Source organism: Equus asinus, chromosome 29 (genome assembly GCF_041296235.1).
Source record: "Equus asinus isolate D_3611 breed Donkey chromosome 29, EquAss-T2T_v2, whole genome shotgun sequence".
Taxonomy (NCBI): Eukaryota; Metazoa; Chordata; class Mammalia; order Perissodactyla; family Equidae; genus Equus; species Equus asinus.
Window position 1 is genome coordinate 43,052,874 of NC_091818.1, and position 24,597 is coordinate 43,077,470.

At 44.4% G+C, this 24,597-nt stretch overlaps 1 long non-coding RNA gene across 1 annotated transcript; it reads right to left on the reverse strand.

The window, feature by feature from the left end:
* Positions 1-4,275: 4,275 nt before the first annotated feature.
* Positions 4,276-13,414, reverse strand: LOC123282118 (uncharacterized). Its single transcript, XR_006522082.2, has 3 exons — positions 13,180-13,414; positions 12,215-12,357; positions 4,276-10,082 (listed from the first exon to the last, which is right to left on the reverse strand). It is a non-coding gene; the product is annotated as an uncharacterized lncRNA (long non-coding RNA).
* Positions 13,415-24,597: the final 11,183 nt, after the last annotated feature.

Here is a 24,597-nt window from a genome sequence, read left to right on the forward strand (position 1 = left end):
GAAGTGGGACCCTCTCCTCCCACTCCTCCAGACCCGAGTGGGAAAAAGCTGGCTCAGCAGAGCCTGAAATATTAGCCTCACTGTGGTTTGTCCTGCCCCAGACTCTGCGGAACTTTTCTGGCTGTTTGCAACGGCACACTGAGTCATGCATTTCACAAGCATTTTTTAAAAAGGGGAAACACCTCCCTCCTTGAAATGCGACTCCCGTATGAAAAGACACAGTGTCAGAACACCCAACGCCCCCGCGTGCTCTGTTCCTTTCCTGCTTCCTGACTGACTCTGTTCTGAAGACTCCGTTTAACTGTTAGAAGCCTGAAATCCAATCCTGTTAGAAGTCAGAAAGCCAAATTCTCTCTGGGCTTGCATACGAGGAGACAAATTAGCACCTCTGAATCAAAGGATCAGGTCACAGGCCAAAAGAAACACAATGAGCTTTGTGGATTCAGAGAGAAATGAGCTGAATCTGAGCTAAAAAAATAAAGACGAAAAGCTCGCTTGGCCTGTACCTTCTTCTGTGATGACATGGAGATGGATGGAAGGCCACTCTGCTCCCCTTAACTGTCCTTTTGAGCCATGGATTCCTAATACAGTTGCCTCTACATGAGAGCATCTCCACTTCCGTTTGTCTTTTGATAGCCATCCAGAGCGCCTAACGCCGTTGGCGAGTCATATCTCATGCACTTTCGCCCGCAATGAGAAAGCCCTCAGCTTTGCAGAGATCATAATTGTTCTTTGGCTTTCTTGTCTGACCCTCCATCGATCTCTCCATCCTTACTCTCCATGTAACCGAGGCTGAGAACTTTCTCCCCCGAGAAGGAGCAAGATGCAGTCAGATGTGGTGTGGCTGTTTTGGCTTAGATGATTCAGCCCATTTTTGTGGATTTCCCAAGATGCTTTCTGAAACTCGGTTGAAAATATCCTGTGTGATCTTGTAGCAAATTAAACAAAAGACAAACCGCCAAGTGCCTGCCTGTTTGAATAGCATGACCACAAAAACTCTGATTCATGGTGACCCATTGTGGAGGAGAAGCTGGACCGTCAGTTAAGCTCTAAGGTTGACAGACTGCAGTTCCCCGCCTGCCTTTCTGGGGCTTCGTGAAAGATGGAGAGAGGGTCGGCTACGCTTGTAATAGCCCCACCGGTTCACTACGCTACAATATTTTCGAAGGTTCTAGGAAACACGTACCCCCTTAGCTGACTGGACCAGGATCAGTGACTCGCCATCTTCAGTTTTAAAAGAATTGGACGGTGGAAGATAGATGCTTGTTTTTTATTTTGCTTTAATTTTAGGAGCTACATAATCGCTTCATGCATATTTTCTTTAACTATTAAAAAAAAGCAATTCCTACATTTCGTTGAAGTCTACTTTCCTCCCCACTACGCACACCCACATTTCTTTGCTGAATTACTCACGGGGCAGAACAATGAGCTCAAATTTGTTTTTCACCAGCCGCAATCATGGGCCAGGCTTTTCCCAGCATACTTCATGCAAATGGAATTTCTAGCACACCCACTCTTTCTATCCCTCTTGTTGGTGTTGACGTTGTTGTTGGGTGTTTTCCTCTGGACTAAGAGGAGGCATGCTCTGTACGTTCACTCATCTCTTGGGGAACTACCATAACAAAGAAACATATATTTCCAAGACGCACAGCTCCGCCCAACCTAGTGATGTGGTTCATCCAGCCAACACGCCCAAGACACAAAGGCGTTCATTCACATACAACAATGGCTCCCTCCCTCCGCACTGGGAAGGTGATTCCCCAGGTGGGAGATGTCCTGTCTTGTAAGGTGGGTTTTAAAATGTGCAGTTTTGCTGAGGAACCACAACGACAATATTCTTTGCTGGTTCTTGTGAAGATGGTTTTGTTGCAGTTGCTGACATGACTATTCCTCTTTCTGGAAGGGGAATTTCAGCCCTTAGAGAATTCCTGAGTTAGAAGGAATGCACAGACTCAGGAAAACTTGAGCGCACACACAGAGAGAAGGCGGGGCATCGCGTGTTTTGCCAAAAACCGTCTATGATTTCCTGTTTTCTAAGCCTCAGACGTAACTTCACCTTTGGGGGTCAAGTTTTCCATGTTCCTAGTCATCTGGAGCTTTCTATTGCTGATTTCTCTAAGGATTTATGAAAGATATTCAATGGGCTTCTTATAAACAGTACACAAGTACCTTTTTTTCTCTTTTTTTGAGGAAGATTAGCCCTAAGCTAACATCTGATGCCAATCCTCCTCTTTTTGCTGAGGAAGACTGGCCCTGAGCTAACATCTGTGCCCATCTTCCTCTACTTTATATGTGGGACGCCTACCACAGCATGGCTTGCCAAACCGTGGGTAGATCCACACCGGGAATCTGAACCAGCTAACCCCGGGCCACCGGAGCAGAATGTGTGAACTTAACCGCTGCACCACGAGGCCAGCCCCAGCACACAAGTGCTTTTTAACACAACTCTTTGTGAGTTGGACTCAATGGGTCTGAAACCATAAGCATTCAATTTCCCTTTAAGCATTTGTCAGTTTATCATAAAGGCAAAAAAAACCTCAAACAAGAGTATAAAGAATTTCATTTTATCCTTAAACATAGTAAAAGAATTTCAGACATTTAATAGTCTGTGAGCAATTAAAAACTTATTTAAATATCTTATAGTGAAGAGGACTTAAGCGGATAGAAACCTAAATATCATAATTTTCCTTTCATGTGATCTTCAGCCATGTACGAATGTTAAAATACATAACATACATACATACTATGCAGAACTTTAATAGTCATAGAGGGGAAAACAGAAAACCAGTGGGTACTTTTATATTTTTAAGAACAAAGTCTCTAATGGCTTCTCAGATTAATATATATATATATAATTAATATATACATATATATATATATGTAGTTAGTTGTCTCTAAACAGAGAAACAAATGCAAACTCTCAAAGACCTTAAATCGGATTCTATAGAAACTTCTGAAGAAGTCAGTCTCAAGTCTAAATCTGCTTAACTTCCTCCTCCAAATCTCTGACCAACTTAGTACCAATTTTCGTTGCAATGTAGGCTTACAAGCAAGACCATCTACTCTGAAAATGTCCTCCATCCAACTCAGAGTCTAAAATAGAGCCTTGCACAGTTTCCCTGAAAAATCACCCTATAACTATTCTGAAAAATGCTCAGACGTGTCACCTACTGTTGCAGCAGCATACCTGTGGAAGCTGGCTACCTCCCTGAGTAGAAACCCTGGAGATTCAAACCGCCTGTGAGAACACTGTAGGCTAGACTCACCCAGAATCCTCCCATTAGCATCCACCCTCCTCATCTCCTGTGCGGGGTTCTAGTGTAAGCCGTAACCAGCTTTTACAGGTTCCCCTATTTATACACACTCAGGTCCCTCCCATTGCACTTTTATTCCTGAAGACTGTTGAGCGCTGACGTTAAATTTTTACAAGCGCCATTGACAAAGACTTCCTGCCTTAGACACCTGCTTGTTGCTGCAAGCTCTGCTCACGGGGCCCACAATCCCTTTTCCTCGTTGGAATCCTGTCTAGCGGCAGCTCCTAAGAGTCAGACTGTATGGCCAGGAGAAGGTTTGTCATGAGGAGATTGTAAAAAATCCATATTAACTTGATAGCTGTAAGACTACGATATTCCTAACTTCATCTTGCTGATGTCAGAAACTTAAGAGTTTGAAAAGCCAATCTGTGTTAGCTTTTCAATGCATCCCGTACTCGTCAGATGTACAAAGCAATCCAAGAAAGCTCCACATCTCAGTTGTCATCATGATCTTCTTGCTGTTTAGAAGACGGTGTAGTCAAGCTACTCGCAAGGCTAGCATGGAGACGGAGAAGGTAGGAGAAATAACCATCTAACTGAATGGGCACGAAGGACCGTGAAGAGAAGGAATGGTTAATCGGTCATCGACAATAGGGTTTTCTTTCAGGAGACGCAGAAATTCATCTGTGAAGCTTCCATGTGTCACTCTTTCCTTCTTGATGAAACTTTGATAACCATTTGTCTTAACACAGCCTAGAGAGGTGTGGAAAGGAACAAATGAGCTAACGGTTACAAAAGCACTTTTTGAAGAGAGTCTGTAAACACGATGCTCTCACCATTTATTTGTGAGGCTGGACAGGGAACAACGGGTTTCACACACGGGTTCACAGACTGATTCAATCTTCAACTAGAACTTCATTTCAAAGCTACTGGTAACTTTTGATCACTAAACACTCACACACACACACATTATCTGAAAAGATAATTTTCAGAAAAATGTAAAATCATCACTCCATACAGATTTAAAATGACACGTTAAAGAATTTATTGAACTTGTACGATGTGAGGGAACCAGGCAAATGTGACAATTCATTCAAAGGAACAGTCAAAATAGCACAAATGTATGTGGAATAAAGGAAAGTTGAGATCAATTGCAGATGAGGACAAAACTGAGAGGGATTGGGGAGGAAAGTCAATTAAATCATTAGGAGAAAGGACAGAATTTGCTTATTAATCAATTACCTATAATTTATAAAGAATTGCAAAAAACAACCCTCAAAGACAGTGCACAGAATTAGAATCTGATAACCTTGAAGGACGTGCTCTAGACGATGTATAGGTTTCCATGGAAACATGAAACTTTTTCTACACACACAAGAAGATAGATTCCTTAGAGTGGGGATTGGCAAGCTAAGGCACAGAGGCTGAACCAGTCCAGAGCCCGGTGTGTTGTCAACGAGCTTTTATTGGAAGCCAGCTGCACCCACTCGTGTGTGTCCCATCTGTGACTGTGTTTGGTGCCACAGCACAGTTGAGCAGTTTCTACACAGACTGTCTGGCCCGCAAAGTCTAAAATATTTACTGTTTGCCCTTTTATTTAAAAAGTTTGCTGACCCTTGCTTTATATCAATGTATAGATTTCTAAACCACATTTAGCAAATTATGCATTCATTTCTTGGTTAAAGAGAATCCAGGCCAGGCACTGGTGTTCCCACATCAGTGAGATTCTTCTTTGCAATGGACATTTGTCTCCAGTAAGCCAAACATTTGTGATTATCATTAAATGTAATATACCACACAAACGCAGCTGCCACCAACTGTTTTCATTATTTTGGGTTTTGTTAAACGTTTTAGTTTTAACAAGTTGGCAAACAAAGATATTGGTGTCTGAGCTCTATGGAGATGTTCATCGAACTGTGGGATCTCTACTATGAATGGGCATATTTAGGTCATCCATCAGTCCTAGGAGGGCATAAATTATGTCCTTAAGTGCAAAAAAGATATCTTCCAAGCACCTCTGTTATCTTCATCTCCCTGGATTCTTCATTTTAGTCAACTGTATATTCTGCCATAGGAGAGAAAATAGGATTCTAAAATCTCTACCAAAGATGTTCCCAGATTACGAAGGTCAGAACAGAGACTCTGAGCAGCCACCAGACTGTTCCATGTTCCTCCAAGATCACTCCTAGGTAATACAACTTACTTGCATAAATCAGGGTAGACTGGTTGCTATAACAGGTAGTATCCAAAATGTATAACAGCTTAAGCACAATCAAGTAACATAACAGAAGTCAGTCAGTAAGTGAGGTAATGGATGTCCAACCTCTACACAAAGACTCTGCCATCTTCCCCATTAGCTTCTAAGTCACCCAATGACCATCCGCATTTTGGCGTGCCAAAAGGGAAGAGTGTGTAGGATTGCCTCATGGGAGGTTTTGGTGGGTACAGTTCTGAAGAAGCTCCTGTCCCTTTTGCTCACATTCCTTACTAAAGCTCATTAGTATGCGTGCCTCTAACTGCAAGATGGGATAGAAAATGTGGTCTCAACCGAGAACAACTTCCCAACATGGAACAGGGAGCATGAATTCTGGCAGGTGATTATCTCTCTTCAGCCACTGGACCTATGACACAGGCAAGTCTCCTGGCTCCCACAGCCATTTCCATCTTGCCCAATAAGGCTTGAGATTTCTGTAAAAGCAACACAAGGTCTCCAATTCTGCAATTAGCAATGCTGACTTTAAAATGCAAACATGCCTGAAGAGGAGACAGAATGGTAGGAAAACCCTTCTCATTGTGGTGCAAATAACATTGAGCTTCCAGTTTGGATGTGAGACCGGTCAATTAAAAAGGGTGGAAAGAAGGGCTGGGAGACAATTCTTCATGGATCCCTTGAGTTTCTGCCCGTCTTGTGAGCAGAGGCCCTGACAGCACTTCTTCTGGATGCTCTTTTGATGGGCTTTTGTAGAGCGAAGAGCCTTAGGAGACAGTGACAGGGTCTCCCTCTGAGAAAGACAGAAGTTTGTCTCTGGCCTTGGGAGATGTATATGATCTCCTCCTGGAGCACAGGGCAGGCATGACCGTTACGAGAGATTGGGGGATCCCAGCTTCGGGTTCCACTCTTGTAGTGCAGCTCTGATGGTTGGCTTTTGTGTGTCAACTTGATTGGCCATGGGGTATCCAGACTAAACGTTATTTCTGGGAGTGCTTGTGAAGATGTTTCTGGATGAGATTAGCATTTGAACGGGTAGACTGAGTAAAGCCGATGACCCTGTCTGATGTGAGTGGGCCCCATCCATCCACAGAGGGCTGAATAGAACAAAGCGCGGAGGAAGGAGAACTCGCCTCTTTTTCCTCCTGCCTCGCTGGTAGAGCTTGTTCTATCTTCTCCTGCCCTCCGACTGGAGGTCCCCCACTCTGCCCTTCTGGTTCTTAGGCCTTCGGACTCAGACTGAAGTACACCACCACTTTCCTGGGTCTCTACCTACAGATGGCGGATGGTGGGAATTGTCAGGCTCCATAACTACATGAGCCAATTCCTATAATAAATCTATCTCTCTATATATACATAGAGATAGATAAAAATAAATCTCTATCTATCTATATTTATCTCTTTCTATATATTTAGATACAGATATAGATAACTCTGATTGTTGCAGCTTCTCTGGAGAACCCTGATGAGTCCAGGAGCCTAACGCGTGTGCCAGTAGCAGCCAGCTCTCTTCACTCTGCTCCACGGGAACTGGAACCTTGAGGAACCAGCACAAGAAAAATGATGATATTTAGGCAACTGCGATTTCTGTGACTAATAAATTGTCCTTTACCTCGGACCCAGGAATCTCACATCTTCTGCCAGCAGCCGTGAAACTGTGGCAGGCTAACATTTTAGCCTGCAAGCAAGGTAAAATCTCAGACCCTTCACAGCTCTGAACAAAAAGAAGTCATCACAGAATTTTCTAAAAAGTGACACAGAAAGAGGAGGGTTTTTTAAATCTTTACCTAGAGCCAGACTGGCTATGCACTTGTTTTAGAATCAAGGTACCTATGAATCTTTTATCTGCACACTTGTCTAAGAGCCTACAGCCACCTCCTTGGCATGAGGGCATAGAAGGAAATGATGTTGCAAAAACATTACTTGCTCTGTATTCTTGCTTTAGAGGCAGCCAATTATACAAGATTACTTATTTAGACTAAGTCTGTTATTTTCATCTTTTTATTTCTCTATTACATTTTTATGTATATCAGCTACACATATGATTCCAGATGATTCTTCAGAAGTTAATGAAACTCTTCTAACTGGGATGGAACTTAAGTGTGAACTTACTTAAGAATAGGTAAAAACACCTAGGGATTCCAAAAGCCAGGGATGGTCACAGGGTTTTCTCTCTCCAGAAAGAAGCAAATAGCAGATGAAGATACAACATTACACGCCATGAATGTTCAGCCTTGTCTAAGGTATAGGAGCCATGTTTCAAATGAAATTTTCAATCCTGATTATATTAGATGTTGATGACATTACATCGAAACAAGGATCTTGCTAAATATTAAAAGTGGAAATATAAACTTTGAGTTAAAATAAAAAAGCTAATGTCACCAGGCTGGGTACAGCAAATGTTGTCTCACCAAGGTGACCTCATGAACACTCATGGGCTTCTAGTTACGCAGTGGGTTGGCTTAGAGCAATAAAAGTAAATAATGGCTTCTTGGAGTCTTGTGGGTTCCCTTAGTTAGATGGAATCCCTGCTGGGTGTGCTTCCCTAAGAATCTACTTGATATGTGGAAGGACAAGCAAGGTCATTTTTCCACAAGCAGTTTCATTGTTTGACTTTAATCTCAAGCAAATTATCCTTCTTCAGTAAAAGTAAAGCGGTTTAAACATGTGGGGTACTTTTCAAAGTCAGAAATATCCTATTACGCCAGCATATTAAAATATGAGCGTTCAACTCATGTCTCTTGGTGTATTTGGCTGTAACATGGCCCTTTTCAGTTTATATAATCACTAGATAAGACAACTGTGAGCTTATCATCAGCTAAGAAAACAGAGCCAGGACCTGCGTATTTATAAATCAGAAGCTGTTAGCTCAGGTCCTGCCGGTAACTAAAACCTCAGCATGCATCTCTCTTTCAATGAACACTCGTTTAGCATCTCCAGGAATAATAAGCATTCACCACAACAGATTTCTATCAATGTCATGTTGAATGGGAAATAAGAACTGGAAGGAAGATGCTCAAGTTTTTCTAAGTTTACTGTCTAATTTTTATCAGATGGAATGCAGCATCTCCATTTGATCAGATAGTCTATCTGTGAAATAAGTATTGTGATTGCCCCATATGATCAATGGAAACCGACACACGGAACAATTAATAGGTGTCAGAGAGAAGAGTCACATCCAAGATTTCTGCCTCCTAAGCCACATGGGACTCCAGCAGGGGAAGAACAACAACGGACACCTCTGGAGAAACAGGAATGTTTTATCTGACAAGACAGCAGAGGAATAACAGGAAAATGGGAAAAGATTGGAAATTTAAACTCACAACAATTTGCTGTCTCGGGACTTGACACGTCTCTTGATTTTCCCATGGAAGATTACCCCGTGTGAAGGGGAGAAGGCACTGGGTCATCAAAGACCAAAAAGGCCCTCTTCGGGCAGGTCTTTGGGCCACAAAAGAATGGGCTTCCCTCAGGGAATCCTCCGGGCATTTCCTTAGAGGGGGAAGCAGCAAAAAGCGGGTTGAACTCTTTAGGAGTTACTGAAATGTAGACAGGTGCGGTCTGGACCCACCTCTGATGGGCATGGTGAAGAGGAGCCTGCTTGGAAGTCAAGTCAGGAGAACACTGGGTCCTCAGCATCCAGGTGAGCTGAGGACACAGTCGCTGCAGGAGCTGAGGGCGGGCCGTCATCCTCAGGGCCTCCCAGGGGCACCTTCCAGAGGGGGTCAGGGAAACTGAGGGGAGAATTCCCCCAGGAGAACTCTTAAATAGCACAACATGTGAATGCGCTCCAGGAGTAAAGAAGCAGAATGTCGGGCAGGAGGATTCATGGTCAAGCTTCGGAGCAGCCTGGTACTCAGTGGCACTGCCTCACACACTTTGAGAGTGACGTGCGACGCAGGACAGTGACAGGTTGAGAGTAAAGAGCGAATTCTGTAAAAGCGAGGTCACAGAAAGGTGAGGGGAAACCCTGGGGTGTGATGCGGGGAAATTTGCCTGCATCCCAATCCGTGCGGCCTGTCTGGAAAGAGCCGTGGGGTTGGAGCCTGAGGTGGGGCAGTGATGACAGGAGTCACAGGAAAACAAGTGCATGTTACTTGATGGCAGGTGGACGAGGCAGAGCGAGCCTGGACCGCTCCCCATGTAAGCCTCTGGAGTCTCAGAGTGAGCCACGATTCAGGGAGCCGTGGTGTCGCATGCATTCGCAGGAGTGCCCCACCGCAAATCTCCTTCCAGCCACGCACGCACCTTCCCCTCATTTCCCGAGGAGGAACAGCCCCCCAATCCAAGACACTGTCTAGACCACCAGGAGCATTGAGATGACTCTGTGCAGCCAGGAAATAATTATCCGCCTTTACAGCTTCTTTGTTAACCCAGTTCTCTGGGTTTCCTTGAATCCATTTTTCTTTCAATTAAAAAAAAAAAATTCTGGTTCAGATGCGAATAGCTCAGTTTGCTCTAAGAATATTTCGGAAATATCCGTCTCCAGACTTGCGGCCAGATCCAGCTTCTCCTAAGACAGCAGCCTCTCTGTGTTCTCTGAATCGGGAACCCCACCCCCACTCACTTACTGAAGACGATGTGGTGTCGAGATTCTGCCAGAGAAGCTGAATTTCCCCCTGTAAGGAGGTATAAAGGAGGAAAAACACTTAATTTATTTGGCATTTGCTTTGTTATTTTTCTTTTAAATGTGTAGAGGGCTTTAAAAGCTTCATCTATAAAGTTGGGGGAGGAGGGTTCAGAGTTACAAAAAGCTAAAAGCGTCTGTGCAAGGGCATAGAATTTATGGGCTAAAACTTTGATTCAAAGATCTCAAGTCGGGGCGGGCCCCGTGGCCAAGTGGTTAAGTTCACGCACTCCACTCTGGCGGCCCAGGGTTTCTCCAGTTCGGATCCTGGGCACAGACATGGCGCCAGTTGTCAAGCCATGCTGAGGCGGCATCCCACATGCCACAACTAGAAGGACCCACAACTAAAATATACAACTATGTACTGGGGGGCTTTGGGGAGAAGAAGAAGGAAAAAAAGAAAAAAAGAAGATTGGCAACAGTTGTTAGCTCAGGTGCCAATCCTGAAAAAAAAAAGATCTCAAGTCACTTTAAAATGTTTAAATAAATGATTACGTTTTAAAACAACCATTTGAAGGACTGATGTTGTAAAGTGTCAGTGTTATTGGAATGAGTGTGTAGACGTGGTCCTTATGCTGCCTGGCTGTGACGCAGAACTGGAGCCAACGGGATGCCTAAATAGAGGAGGAGCGGCTGCCTAAATAGAAGAGAGAATTCTCTAGTCACCTCCGCTCACTGGTGTCAGCGGGACGGCCTTCAGCACAAGGCAGCCAGAGCTGCTGAGTGAGCAGCTGTCGAAAGATGCGAGGGCACTTATTATTTCATTGAGAAGGAAGCTGAATTACATTACCTTAAAGATTCTACTCAATTCTGATATTTTAATGCACCTGTTTCGTAACACACGGACTATATTAAGTGACATTGCTGTGGAACTTCTGCCTGAAAGGCATTGTGACATAGGTCCATTGTCCCCTAAGCAAAACCCTGGAGACCCGACATGGTTCAGAGTTCATTTTTTGTTTCATATTAGAAAGGTAATATTATTTACCTATACGAAGGCATATTCATCGTATTTTCCCTAACATGGCCAGCAAAGACCAAGGCAGTATTCCGTTTTCAAAATACATTAATATTTCTGTACCTAACTGTGTCCATGTTCACAATACAGGGTTTACAAGACGATGTAAATTCGAGTTAGTTTTTGCTGCCAAATTAGTTTTTTTGTTTGTTTTTTAAAGATTGGCACCTGAGTTAACATCTGTTGCCAATCTTCCTCTTTTATCTTTTTTCTTCTTCTCCCCAAAGCCCCCCCAGGACATAGTTGTGTATGCTAGTTGTGAGTGCCTCTGGTTGTGTCATGTGGGATGCCACCTCAGCATGGCCTGATGAGCGGTGCCATGTCCACACTCAGGATCCGAACCGGTGAAACCCCAGGCCTCCGGAGCAGAACACAGGAACTTAACCACTCGGCCACGGGGCCGGCCCGCTGCCAGATTAGTTTTGACCTGCACATGACTTTGTGTGTTCAGACCCACTTGGATTTCAGGATTGCAGGTGAGCAGCAGTGTTTTAGGTTCAAGATCAGACATTTCCAGGGTTTAGCCCCTGCCTCCCCAGCTGAGAGCCATGTGTCCTTGGGCAAAGGTTCCGGGCACCCTGTCCTTGCAGGCAAGTGGGCATTACTGAGACCTCTCTCTTCCGGATGTCCAAGTGGGGCCCCATGTGACAGCAGATGTGCAAACCTTAGGCTGGAAATAAAAAGTGTTCTATTTCCACGGGTGGGAACGAACCCTCTCTGCCCGCCAGAAGACGCGCTCCTTCCTGGACCGAGAGCTCTTCAAAGGAGCATTTGTGCGTTTCTTGTTTGTGTCCTACACTAGATAGTCTAGTCGCCTTAGGTGAAATTGAATTTCATGGAAGAAAGAGACACTCAGTCAAGAGATGAAAAGACCCCTGGAACCCACTGGTCATGGTTCAAGGACAAAGTAGAAGCCATCTGTCTGGCTCAGCCATCCTGCCCAGCAGCAGGCTTCGGAAATGACGCCATCGAGGCCGCTGCTTCTCCTGGGTTCTTATAAATTCATGGTTTCCGGCCTTTGCAGTGGCAGATGGCCAATTAATGGTAATAATAGTAATTAAATGATGACGAGGAGGAGGAGGATGACACAGAAACCAAAGACCTACCTCACAGGACCGTTAAATGAGATAAACTTCTCTCTCAAACAGTTTGGGCTGAAGGAGGTGACTTGCTCTGCAGAATATCCTGTTAGACGTGTTTGCAAATGCTTTTCCCGAAGCTGAGTGTTTTTATTGTCCTATAAGCGTTGCTGCAGAGAAGAAAGCGCTGATCAGAGACAGGCAGGAAGGCAAGGACAGGCTCTGCAGCCAGATGCCTCCATCAAAGAGAAAGTCGTGCTGGGGGCCGAAGGGCTGCGGAGCTCTCTGTAAACCTGGCTCCCCGGCTGTGCTGAACGTCGGCAACGCAGAACAGACCCCGAGGCAAAATCCTATTTTAATCTGCCCTCCTGACTCCTGGCATGCTAAATTTAACTGCCCTTCGGGAAGCTCCAGCATTCTGATCTCCCCTCCAAGTGGGCTCACCACGGAAGCAGAAGCTGGACGTCTTCTGATGTCACTTTGCAAGTCAAGAATGCTAAGCATCCTCGCTGATAAGAGAAAGGGCAGTTTCTCATTCCCTTGGGGTCCTGTGTTTACAGGGCGTGCGGGTGGGGGAAGATGCTGACCCAGCGCATGGTGGTTTCCCCAGAGTTCGGAGAAGACAGTCAGCGTCCCAGCAGGACCTTGCTCCACTGGTGACCATGAGGGTGTCTGCTGTGTGATCAAACCTCTAACCAGCTCGTCACAGATCTGGAGCCCTGAGAGTAACTCTGTTACACGCACAGCCCGTTACAGAACAGCAGGGAGAGGAAACCACTACAGCCGAAAGGCAGGCTTGCTGTTTCTGGTGCTGTTCATACAGCAGGCTCCCCAAGCACTTACATCTTTGCTGAGACCCACACACAAGCCATCTTCTCTTTGGTCACGGGGAGAGGTCTGAGCTAGACATGGCACCTGGAAGCAGGTAGAAGCAGGACACACAGAGGAACAGGAACCGGGAGAGAGGACACAGAGGGTCAGCGACGACCTACCAGCGTTTGAAGCGTCCTGCGACTGCTGAGCTGCGTGCACGGCTCCTTTGCACGGCTCCAGGCGGGCTCTCATCCAGCCGCGCCCCTCTGCAGAGACCCCCAAGGCCTCAAAGCTGCTGGGTCTTTGCGAGGAGGTGCAGAAGGAAGAGCTGTTTCTCTGAGATCCTGCTGGGACCTGCCGGGGCTCTTTGCTCCTTCAGATCCTGGAGACTTAGGGTGAGGCACGAGGCAGTCAGTCATCCCAACAGCTTTGTGAGGTTAATCCCCTTCCCACAACGTGACTCAGTCCATGAGTTTGTGACCTTCGGAGAAAAAGTGTGTGTTTTGCAGCTGTAATTGCTGTAATGACTCTGTGCCCCTCCGCCTAGACTTTCTTCTGAGGAACTCTGAGCACCTTCTAAACAATAATTGGCCACCACTGCATGCCTCTGCAATGAATGAATGAGGCACAGGCAGCCTGGCTCTGGACCTCCACGGCTTACAGATAGTGCTCAGGGACAAACCAAGTAGAACCTGAGAAGGTCAACGTCCAGTCCCTTATTCTCGGCTGTGGACAATGGTAAATTGAAAAAACAAAAAGAGCATTATTTGAATCCTATACTTTAAATATATTCTGCTAGCCTAGTTAATAAAAGGATGATTCATTGAGTTTTGTTGGTCTTGAATGAGGAAAGATACAGAGATGCCAGGCAGAAGTGAAGGAAACAGTGTATCTGGGAGGAAGGGAGGATAAGAAGCAGGACCCAGCCCTGGTGAGGTTTGGGAAGACTCTTTATTCTGCACACTTCATTTCACGGCTTATTTACATCCCTGGGGCACCAAACCCCCTGATTCTTGGCCCAAGCTCTGAGGCAGAACTCTGGGCTGGCTTGTCACTCCCGAGGTGAACTTCCGGTTGTCTCTCTCCCTCCCCCTCAGGCCTTGTGGTCCTGGGTTCTTGTTAGCTTGATGGCCTCCTGTGAGATGGTTATTAGGACAGAAGTTGAAGTAATTCACCCTAAATTTGGGGTTAATTATGAATCTCTGATGAGGAGGTCACTGCCTGGCTCTTGGTTGCAGCTTAGTAAATATAAGTTGAGTAAGAGGAAGGAAGGAAGGAAATGAAGGGAGGAAGGAAGGGGAGAGGAAGGAGGAAAGGAGAGAAAAAGAGAAGGAAAAGGAAGGAAGGAGGGAAGGGAGGAAGGAAAGAAGGGAGGGAGCGAATAAGGAAGGAAGAGAAGAGGGTAGGTAGGAAGAAAGAACAGAGGAGTGGCTGTGTGTGTAGGGTTTAGGGAACCTAGTGGGGGTGGGGCTGCCACTGCCTTGCCGTTAGAGGAAATTCTAGAGCCTCTCTTAAGTCTAAGTTTCTTCATCAGTAAAACAAAAATTGTAGCAGTGCCTTCATTTGCTGTAAATACATATGACATGTGATCAGACGTGATATGAGACACGACATACATAATTCTTAGCCTATTGATCGGCACATAGCAATTTTAACCATAGTTTCTGTTCATACTAACAAGAATAAGAAATATTGTAATTGCTAAGAAAGTCTCGCAATGGATATTTTCCAGATGAATAGTTTTTTCACAGTGCACTCCTGCAACAACAAAAAAGGACAAGTGACCACAGGTAGACTTTAGCAGAAGCAGAGACGCGGGGAAATGGGGAAAGAATTTGGACTGAGGAAGACTTCTTTCTAGCATCCCTCAGTTCCAGGCAGAGATCAGGTCAACCCTGAGGAGAAAGTAGCGTCAAACAGGGCGAATGTGCTGCACTTGATAACTCGAGCCAAAGGTTTGATGAGCTGAAATTTTCCCTTATTGACTGAAATGCAGCTCTGAGATTATGGGCAGATATTACAACCTTCTCTCTCTCTGAAAATCAGAACCCAGACAACGATTCAGTGGGGTCTTCATGTGTATGAAATAACAATGATACAAATTATCTAGAGATTTAGATTCCTGAGCATTACAGCATCTTGACTCTCACTGTACAAATTTCCTAGGATACAAAGACCTAGTTTTTTTGTTTTCTTTATTTTACTTTTCTGGTACCACTCATCTGGTCTTTTAAACACTCTGAATATGATGGCCTCCCTGGTTGGACATGTGTTCTACTTGTCCTGAGAGCCTGATGCATCCCACACGGCCCATGTCTGCATCCGCCTCTGTCAGGGATGTCTGTGAGGATGCAGGCATGGGCTGTTCTGCATAGGCCCTCCCACTCCTTCTTTACATCCACCTGCAGCTTGAGTTCAAGCTTCACAACAAAAGATGTCCTACAAAACTCAAAGGAAAGACGCAGACAGCAGCTCAAGACAGTGGATTCACTGAAGCTTCCGCATGTAAAGAAAGCTTCGATGTGGCGGTGACCCTCTCCTGGAATTTGGAGTAGCTCTTTTTTCTCTTCTGGGGTTGAGGGTGATTAGCTTGATTCTGCCTTTTAACCTAAAACATCATTTGACCTCGAGACGGCAGCTTTCTCAGCAGCGCACCCCAAGAAGTTTGGGTCCTGATGTTAACACTTGAGTCGCAGAATGCTAAGCCCCTTAGGGGCTCCACTGTCATTGTTGCCTGAAATTGCCAATTACGTTGTCAGAAACACAAACTGCAAGTCCACATTCTCCATCAAATGCAGCCTATTAGCCTCCTTTATTAAAGTCAATTTTTTTCCGTTTTAAGAATGCCATTATGGACAACAATCAGTTATACCGAAGCTATTTACAGTGTTGATGAAATATTCAAAGTCTCCTCTAATAATGCATTAGCACTCAGCCAGCTGGAGGCCTGTTGACAGCACCAATTAATGGGAACACCTCTAATGAAGCACAGACCCTCTCTGCCATGGCCTGTGTGGGAATGGGCTATTCGTACCTTCCCTGGAATTCCAGACAAACCAGGCTGCAAGCGCACGTTTAAAGTTGACATGCCATGTTTTACCATTGAGGAAAAGCTTGGGTTTGGGGAGCTTTATGTTGATTTATTGTTAGAACCGAAACTGTCTCACCTGTTTCAGCTACTGGAAAAGAATGACTGCTTCTGCTTCCACAGTAAAGGGGATGATGAGAACAGCTGATGTGAAAGCCCCCTCCCTTTGCTTCCTGGGGATCCCATTCTCTATCGCTGATTCATCATGTCTCTTATCCTTTGTACCAAGTGGCCGCTTCCTCTCATTAAAAGCCCAGAGGGCTAGAACTTGCTCCAAGCGATGAGGAGACCCACAGGAAACCAAGGCTACATGGGGTTTTCAGGACAGAGAGTCATCTGTGAAGGATGAGTAAGCCTTTGAGACCACACCATCCTTGGGGCATCTGTGGAAAGGGGAGGCTCCCAGGGCCCCGGTTGCTCACTCATCCACTGGTGAAGGTCGTCCTTGAATAAGCAGACGCCTCCCGGGGGGAAACCCGCTGTGCTAACATCCTGACGTTGCATCAGCACACCTCTGTCTGCTTTCCAGTGCCAGGGGTCCTAAAGCACTAAAGACTCCCACCATCTCCATCTTTTTGTCCAATTTGGATCAGCTGGTACAATTCAGGGAGCCATGACAGACACTTCTGAAGCCCTTATTTTATGCTCTATTTCAACACAGTTTGAAACAAATGTTTTCAATCTTCCTTGTAGGGAGAGCACCGGGTTAGGATTCAGACACTGGGTTCTAATCTAGCTCCACTTTCTGACCTTGGCAAGCCTCACTTCTCTGAGCTGGAGGATGGAAATAATGGTGCTTCCTGGTCAATCTTACAGGATAGTTGTGAAGGGCAAATACAAAAACGTACATTCAGGTGTTCAAAAAATCATAAGCCATGGAACGAATGTAAAGTATCATTTGTGTTGTTTCTTCTGAATGGTGGCAGAATATGCCACCCCAAAATATGCCCCTTTGGCATAAGGATTATTTTGGCTGAAGGTATTTAAAAAACCAGAAGGAGCAAGAAGGATGCTCTGACTTCTTCTTCCTGGAAGCAGGAGACAAGACCCCACATGGAAGATGACCTCCCTGTGCCCGGAGGAAGGTAACCTCCTCATTGTCAAAGATGGAGAGTTGAAGTCAAGAGAATTCTGCACAAATAGACCTGTTAAAATAACCCCCATCTTCTTCCAGTCCCCCCCACCCCGTATATTTTAGTTACTTTTCCACAATTGTCTTTCCTTGTTCAATCTAGTGTAAAAAGGTTTGTTTTGCCACTTCTTTAGCTCTTCGTTCCTTAGCGGGGCTCCCATGTCAGGAAAGCTTACATTAAAGGAACCTGTGTGCCTTTCTCCTGTTGCTCTGGTTTAAGTCAACTTAATTTGCAGGCCCAGGGGAGAACCCTGTGAGAGCAGAGGTCAGATTTTGCCTCCCTGCACTTCTGACCCTTCCTCTCAGAAGTCCTAAAATTTTCAGCCTACCTCCTTTCTCCTCATAGAGGCTTGTCTCCCTTCCCCTCCCTCCTGTTGCAACACTACGTAGACGCTGCAGAAGTTAAAATGGGAGCAGGCACCTGTGGGGTGAGACTGACAAAGCCTGGTCCCCAAAGCCCCAGGAGCACCGTTAACGTGGTCAGTCCACCCTCGGGGCTGTCCTTTCGCCATGCAGGATCAGACCCCTGATTTGTCTGATGGCATCCTTCTCCAGTGGCCGACTCATGTCAACCAAAGTCCTAGGGGTTGAAGTGGATGCTTTGCTTACTGCCATATCTGTGGGACAAGATGTCAGGCCCTGCTGGCCTGGCGTATGGAGATGCACATGACAGCCAATGGGTGGCTTGATGGACACAGAATCTGAGCGAGATGAGGGAGCTGTGCATTCAATCTTAAGTGGCCTCAGGTGAGCCTCCAGGACCCGAACAGAGACACGTCATCCAGCGGAAGCCACGCCCACTCCCCTAGAGGAGAGCAGCCTTCCTGGTGTGACTTTCCTTTCCTAAAGGACCTGCAAGGATTGCCCGCTACCCTTCCTGCTGGTACCTTCTCTCTTAGGCTGCTCTCGGAGTCACAAGTGGTAGGATCCGCTCCATGCCTTTAAGACGACTCATCAGGGGTGGGTTGATTCCTAATGCTTACCTCCAGAGGACAATTTCAAATTGTCCTGGGGAAAGAATCCAGACAGGAAAGGGAACAGGAACTTCTTACAAAATTCCAAGCTGTCAAGTATCACTAAAAAGTGCAGGAAAGGCAAACAAACATATTCTTAAAATTCTGACTTCCAGTTCATTTTGTCAGACTCTTTCTTCTTCTTCTTTTTTTTTTTTTTTCTGATTGTATCCTAGTGAAATCCTACAACTGGCACTCAAGGAAGACACATTCTGCTCTGGGCCCCTGGCCATCCCCACCTCCTGGCCCTGGCACCATCTCCGTTTTTACCTCTGTTTACCTTACCTGGGAGAGGACTAATTGGAGAGGGTTCCAGAAGCATGGCCTGCTTAACACTGAAGATGTGAGTGAATGTTTGCCTGGTGATACAAATTTTTAACTCCTCTTGACTGACCTGAGCTGGGAGATTTCCCGTCAGCTCTGCTCAGTTAAATGCATTTTCTGAAAAACTGAAACTGTATTTTACTGGATTCTTCATCCATAAAATTAGGTGGTTAGACTAGATCATCTCTAAGGGATTTTCCAGCTCTAAAGTGGGACAATTCCATGATTTTATGGTGTGGTGCTGAGTTTTCCGATTACATTTTGCTCAATAAGGATTATCCAGCATCCTCGTGACTTGTCATAAGGAAGGGACATTCTGGCATAGCCAAACCAAGCTCAGCCTGCAGGATCATTTCCTCCATGGTCAATTTACCCAACATTTCCTTAAACCAAGTAATTTTGTACAAAACTTAAATGAGGGGAAACAGTCCAGTAAAACTCAGAAGAAGTAGGAAGGCCCCAAGTCCATCTCGCTGTTGTATTTTTGACTCATGCGCTTGAAAATACAGAAATCTTATTTGGAACTTATTTCCATGCCAAGTCAAGAGCAACAATGCAATTTAAAAATACCTGTAATATAAAATCAGCATTTAGCACATCATGTTTATCTGTCCTGGGGAACGAGCAAAAGAGATGTGATTCTCAGATGCTGAACCCTTCCCAATAATGAAAGTCTTATTAGTGTCAGTAATGTTAGAGACAAACGGCTTACATGTTGCAATAACATGTTGGTATTTAACTTTTGTCATCAGGGGCTGTCTTTTCTGTCTATAAGTTTAGCAAGAAGGAACCATCAAAATCACCCAACTCATATTCCATGTGTGTCACACTTGGATGAAAATGTGAGCTATTTAAAGAAATCCAGAAATGGGAGGAGGGTGTGGGGTGGGGCTCATCACCAGTTCCCAAACTCAGCTGAAGGTTGTGCTCTCCTGGGGAGCACGTAAAAGTCCTGATTCGCTGGGCAGCAACTTATCCCTGTTGAACTGGACTGGGTGAGGGTGGGAGTCAGGCTGTAGTGGTTTGAAGATTATATCATTGTCAGTCCCATTTTATGGGTGAGGGAACTGGGGCGCAGAGAAGGTAATTAACTTTCCCAAGGCCACACAGTAAACGCAAAGGTGGACCTCACATCCAGGAGGTCTAACTGCAGAGCCTATCTCTTTATTGTGATGTCGCACTGCCTCTTACACAAACTCATTACAGAAAAATCAGAAAATGCAAACTAGCCAAGTGCCAAATGAGAAGAACATCTTAAATTACACACGCTCAGAGGAAATTGGTGGGCACGTTTTGGAGTACGCCATTCCTGAATTATTTCTCTTGGGAGTGGGTCTCAGGTTGTGTACATAAAATGTTGATGACAGGGGTTTAGGGGGTTCCACGCCTTTGGCTAGTGACCAGATAAAAGATAGAGATATAATGTTATACCATAACACTGTTTTGCAATGTCCTTTTATAACCACATTGTATAATGGATAACTTTTCTCAGATGCATTTTTGTCACACCATTTTAAATGAACGTAAAGCTTTTGATTTTATAATGTGGTAGTTTAAAAACATTTCCTCAAATTCTTTGGCATGCCTCCCTTTCAAAAGAAGGAGCCTACCTAATTCTCCTCCCCTCCCCTTGAGTGTGGCTGGACTTAGTGAATCACTTCTGAGGAATAGAGAGTGCTGGAAGTGATAAGATGTGACTTCCAAGTATGGATCATCAAAAGCATTGGAGAGTCCTCCATTCTCTCTCTCAGATCACTCACTCTGGGAGAAGCTGGCTGCCACATGATAAGCACACTATGGAGAAGTCCACGTGGCCGCCTGACAACAGCCAGCACTGATGTCCCAGGCATGTGAGTGACCTGCTTTGATAGGGCAATCCTCCAGCCCCAGTAGGGCCTTCGGATGACTGCAGCCCAGGCTGACTTTTGATTGCAGCCTCACAAAAGAGCCCAAGCCAAAACCATGTAGATAAACTGCTCCTGGATTCCTCACCCTCAAAAGCTGTGTGAAAGAGTAAATGTTGATTGCTGTAAGATGCTAAATCTCAGAGTGATTATTTACCCAGCAATAAGTAACTGACGCAAATAGGTATACCATGATTTACTTAACCAATCTGTTGGTGCTAGACATTTGAAGTTTTTCCAACATTCTCCTAGTGCCAAAAGCACTGATATGAACAGCACATAGGTAGTCATGTCTTTAGGACGGACTCCCGAGGAAAACTTCCTAGATTAACACCTTACAGATTTGTTTGGCTTTTTCACTCCTCTCTCTCTCCCTAGAGATGTTTTGCCTTTTACATTCCCAACAAGGAGGTATGAGGATGACCCTCTCTTTGCTGCCTCATTATGGTCCGGATAATAATGGCCTCCCAAAGATGTCCTTGTCCTAATTTCTGGAACCTCCAAATATGTTATGTTACATGGCAAAGAGGACCTTGCACATGTACTTAAATTAAGGACTTTGAGCTGGCAGATTGTCCTGAATTCTCCATTCTCTGTTTTTCTTGTCAGCTTGGGCTGCCATAGACAAAATACTGTAGACTGGGTGCTTTAAACAACACATATTTATTTCTCATATTTCTAGGGGCTGGAAGTCCAAGATCAAGGCATTAGTAGATTCAGCGTCTAATGAGAGCCTTCTTCCTGGTTCATGGACTACATCTTCTCACTGTGTCCCCACATGGTAGAGATCAATCTCTGGTCTTTCTTTCTTTGTTCATAAAGACACTAATCTCATTATGGGTTTCCATCCTCATGACCTCATCTAACCCTAATCATCTCCTAAAGACCTCACCTCCTAACACCATCACTTTTGGTTTAGAGCTTCAACATATGGATTTCGGGGAGACTCCAACATTCAGTCCATAAGATACAAGTGGCCCATCCAATAGAATCATAGGAGTCCTTAAAAGTCAAAGATGGGGCCAGAAGAGGAGGTCAGAGTGATGCAAAGTGACAAGGACTCAACCCACGATTGCTGGCTTTGAAGATGAAGAAAGGGACCACAAAACAAAGAATGCAGTAGTTTGTAGAAGCTGGAAGATGCAAGGCAGTGGGTTCTCTCCTGCAGCCTCCAAAAGGAACATAGACTTGCAGACACCTTGATTTTAGGCCAATGAGACCTGTGTCAGACTTGGGAATTACAGAACTGTATGATGGTAAATTTGTGCTGTTTTCAGGCACCAAATTTGTGGTAATTTGTTATGGCAGCAATAGAAAACTAATACACCCATCAAAACTATGTCTTAAATTTTTCATGTTAAACTTTGATAGGCAAAAAATAGATTGTCCAGTTTGTGTTGATGGATAAATTGTCTTGATTTCCTTCCACTGTTTCTGTTTACTGTACTATAGTGCTCATTGCTGCAAACCTCTCTTCCACCAGAAGTTCTCTGGATCTCTTCCTGTCCTGTACCCAACAGTCTTTCTCCACCATGCATTTTGTCTATGATATGTTTATGGCCTTTTAAAAGCCTTTGGTGTTGCTTGTTTTCATTTTTAAGGTCATTTTTGATTCTAAGACTCCTCTTCAACAAGTGATTGTTGTAGAAGATAAAACAAGAGTCAGAATTTAAAATAAGACTTTGCCTATCTTGAAACTGCCTTTCAGGAAGGAAGAAGAAGAGGAATCATCGCTGGCCAATAGAGTGGAAGCCTCTACACCCATCCCTGAACACATCGCCATTACAACCTTTGTTTTATACATGAGTGTAACCTCTGATGACCCTCCAAGATGGCCTCGTCTTCAGCAGGGCAGAAACAGGGAGATAAGAGCTCATGTACTCAGCAGGTGGGAGAGTGGGCCCTGTGATGATCAATTAGCACACTTCCAAGGCTGCTTCAGGAAAACTGATAATAGCGCATTTAAAGGGATGTTCAACGTCTGACCAGAAAAAACCAGGAAGGGTCTGCACTTTTGTTGAAATGTTGACATTCTTCCTCTAACGCTGATACGTAGTGTTGGAGAAATAAAACAAGCCTGCCAACAAGATACCCCTCTGTACCAATATAGATGAGAGACAGAAAGAGAGAAAACAACTTATCCAGAGCAATTTATTATCAACTTTACAGCCAGCCGGGGCAGCACGACAGTGACAACAGAGTCTAGACAGAGTTGCACAGAAGTGTACGCGGTGAAGTAGACGAAAGAAGAGTGAAAGCTCCTCTTACCTCCTTGAGGAATAGAAGGACAGGGCTTGTGATGGCCTGCTCTAGAGAGCCCCCAGCTCACCCCAGTGGTCCAGGTTACAGCTCCCAGGGTGAAGGCACTTGCCTTGTGAAATCAGAAGGGTGTCCCTTATTGGCCTGATGCTTCTTCAAGGAGATGGGCTAAGTATAGGGAAACTTTCCCTCCTTGAAGAAGATGGCATTCTGCACTCTTACAGTCGTGCTGCTTGTGAGGGCGGTCCTGATTTACCCGTTACCGCCAGAAAGCCCACCTTCCTCTTTCCAGATTTGTGCCATCACCCAGCTTCAGTGAATCTGATACTGGGTTAAAATGAACAATAATAGACCCATCACTGTTGAATATTGCCTCTGTCCCTAAATTTCTTATCAATCTCTGAATAACTACCCTCTAAGTCGGACTTTCTTGGCAATTCTCCTATAAACAAGCCCATATTTCTCTTGAGAAGAGCTCTAGAATGACTTCTATTTAATAGTAGCCTGGGTTCAATTTTAATTAGGCTATAAGTGCTAAATATTTGCTAACGGCCTTGGGGTGAATAATTAATTAGTACAAGACTGCTATGTACTGACAATTCACATGACCTCACTAACAGATCAGAGCCAATAAAGTCTTAGTGAAAGCAATACTTTCTAACCTAATTGTTGAAAATTTAAGATATCTACAAAACTGTTGTTTAGAAAAATAATAATATAGTGTAATTTTTCTCTAAAAATTTATTCCTATTTTAATGGCTTGTATAGAGAAGATATTCTTTCTATTTTATTACATTAATTCTACCAATATGTAATAAACTAGAATTAGACAGATTCTGTATTTTATTTCTTTGTGGTACTGGAGCATGTTTTTGCTAGAATATTGTTCAAAAGAAGCTAGGTTTTATTTTATTCTTCCAATGTATAAAGTTTGTACGATCTGGAAGTCCAATTACTTTTTAACAGTTTTATGGAGGGCTAATTTACATACCATAAAATTCACCCATTTTAAGTGCACCATTCAATGATTTTTAGTAAATTTATGCAGTTGTGAAACCATCAGCACAATCCAATTTTAGAATCACAAAAGGGTCCCACTGCCCATTCACAGTTACTCCTCATTCCCACCCCCAACCCCGTGAAGCAGGAATCTATTTTCTGTCTCTGCTGATTTGCATTTTCCTGGATATTTTATATAAAGGGAATCATGTACTATGTGCTCTTTTGTGCCTGGCTTCTTTCACGTAGTATAACGTTCTCAAGGTTCATCCAAGTTGAAGCCAGTATCTGTAGTTCATTTGTTTTGTTGCTGAATAACGTTCCATTATATGGGTGCTGCACATTCTGCTGATCCAATCATCAGTTGATGTACATTGGGATTGTTTCCACTTTTTAGCTGTTCTGAGGAAAGCTTCAGCGAACATTCACATGCAAGTCTTTGTATGAACATATATTTTTATTTCTCTTGGGTGGATTCCAAGGGTTAGAATTTCTGGGTCTTACTATACATTTATGTTTAACTTCTTAAAACTGCCAAACTTTTCTAAAGTGGCAGCACAATTTCTATTCCCATCAGTAATGTATGAAAGGTTCAAGTTTCTCTGCATCCCGCTGATATTTTTCCTTGTCTGCCTTCCTGCTTGCATCACTCTAATGGTTGTGCAGTAGTATCTCATGACGGTGTTAATTTTCATTCCCCCGATGACCACAGATGTGGAGCATCTTTCTATGTGCTTGTTAGCCATCTTCTATGTATTCAGTTATATTTACAGAGCACTAGATCTGCAGACTTTAACAGCATCTCACATATTCTAGATTTTTTAAATTCAGTTGATTATATCTGAAGGAAAATTCACTGTGTGCAACCTGCTGGGCTG